This window comes from Octopus sinensis, linkage group LG4 (assembly GCF_006345805.1).
Source record: "Octopus sinensis linkage group LG4, ASM634580v1, whole genome shotgun sequence".
In the NCBI taxonomy this organism is placed as follows: Eukaryota; Metazoa; Mollusca; class Cephalopoda; order Octopoda; family Octopodidae; genus Octopus; species Octopus sinensis.
The window spans coordinates 68,387,967-68,390,466 of NC_043000.1; positions in this window are offsets into that span (position 1 = coordinate 68,387,967).

Consider the following 2,500-nt stretch of genomic DNA (forward strand, 5'->3'; position numbering starts at 1 on the left):
GCCCAGGATAATTAACCTGGTCAGCATGAATTCGAATTCAATCTCATGTGGTATAAACTTTCAAGTTTATCAAAGTAGCTCAATTCTATATCCCTGCAACGAACCTATCAGCCTGTTATTATTGAAGTGTGTGTAAAGCGGCGAGCTGACAGAATCGCTAGCACGCCGGGCAAGATGTTTAGCGGCATTTCGTCCGCCGTTACGTTCTGAGTTCAAGTTCTGCCGAGATCAATTTTGCCTTTCATCTTATCGGTGTTAATGAAATCAGTACCAGTTGAATACTGGGATAGATGTAATCGACTTAGAGCCTCCCATGAAAATGCTGACCTTGTGCCAAAAATTTTAAACGATTATTAATCTGTGTGTATGTATCTATAGTTGTGCATTTTCAACATTAAGTTTCACTCATGCCAATATTAACTTTCCTGTCATCCTAAACATATATCTATGTGTTTGTGTCTGAGTTTGTCACCCACCACCGCTTGACAATCGGTGGTGGTGTGTTTATGTCTCTGTAACTTAGCGGTTCGGCAAAAGACACCGATAGAATAAGTACCGGGCTTAAAACAAAAGTACTGGGATCAGTACATTTTACTAAAAATTCTTCAAGGCGGTGCCCCAGCATGGCCGCAGTCTAACGACTGAAATAAGTAAACGATAAAGATAAAAGATATACAGAGAGAGAGAGAGAGAGAGAGAGAGAGAGAGAGAGAGAGAGAGAGAGAGAGAGAGAAGAGAGACGTGAAGTTTATGAAAATAGCATTAGTGAAATCAAAGGTGCTGTCTTTAGTGACACGATATGACATATTTTCTCAGTAAAAATTTGGTCAAGTGCTTAGCGAAATACAGGGTGTTTCAAAAAATTTTATATCATTTCGCAGTCTAATAACTTTGCCAGTTCTTGTTCAAATGAATTCAAATTTTAACAGCATGTGTAGAAACGGGTTACAATTTTATGTTTAATGTTTGATATGTTTATCTTTTCAGGTATAGAAATGGCATTCACTAGAAGAGAGAAGGCGATTTGTGTGTTGGAGTATGCTCAAATACAGTCGAACAAGACTGTGCAGCGTGCATTTGTGAGACAATTCTCTAAAATATCACCAATGGCAATGCAGATTTGGACATGACACAAAAAATTCAAAGAGGAAGGCTGTCTGTGCAGGACTAAAGGATCTGGACGACCATTAACATCGGAAGAGACGATCGAGCAGGTTCGCCAAAAACTCATGCGAAGCCCCAAGAAGTCCATAATAAGAACGAGTCTAGAAAACCAGATTCCTCCAACCATATCTTGGCGCGTCCAGAGGAAACGCTTGCTAATGAAACCCTACAAGCTGCAGCTCCTTCAGGCCATAACGGCAGATGACAAGCGAAAGCGCAAACAACTCTGTGTTGATATGCAAGAGAAACTTGAAGCTGAGTTCAAGGAACGTCTTGTTTTCAGTGATGAGGCCACATTTCATATGAATGGCAAAGTCAATAAGCATAATGTTTGCATTCGGGGCAAAGAAAATCCCCATGCCACAGTTGAGCATGAGAGTCACTCACCAAAAGTGTATGTTTTCTGCGCCATCTCCAAGAAGCATCTTCATGGCTCGTTCTTTTTTTTATGTGGGAATTGTGACCGGCGATGTTTATCTAGCTAATGGATGAGCTCATTGCAAATGAACATGAAGACTTCTGAATATTCAGTTGCTCGATCATCTGAACCACATCTTCATTCACACACACACACACACACACACACACACACCACACACACACACACACACACACACACACACACACACACTTCGTTTTTTGTATTTGGTTTGCAAGATTCTTTATGTGAATTCGTGTGCTGAAGCATATTTTATTGTGTCGGGTGGAGGGGAGTCATTCTCTTTTAGTGTCTAATTATTTAACACCGGTTCGATTTCCACTCATCGTTGACGACTACTGAAAAGGTTGCAACACGCAACGGAAAAGTAAATGAGTGGAAATCGATCTGGAGAGTGTGTTAAATAATAAGGCACTAAAAGAGAATGACTCTCCCCAGACATAATAATAACAACAACAACAACAACAACAACAACAGCAGCAGCAGCAGCAGCAGCAGCAACAACAACACAACAACAACAACAACAATAATAATATAAGGTACTCTGACATAAAACTTGCAGTCAAAATAGTACCAGTCATCTTGCAATTATTTTTACTGGAACTTTCTAAGGTGACCGACAGAGTGGCAAAAGTGCAGCTTTTGTTACTTAAATCCATTGACGCGCAGATGTCTTACTATGTGAGACGACTATCATCAGACAAAATGAGGTAATCATCATATATAAAAGTAAATAGAATCTTTCATTTGGAAGACGAATATTCAGTTGCTCGATCATCTGAACCACGTCTTCATTCAATTTTTGTGTCTGTGGCTGAGTGTTCGCCAGTCATGTGTATCCTTAGCGTTATTCTCAAGCAGAACCAGCGTGTGAACCTGGGTCATAGTAGGAAAAGG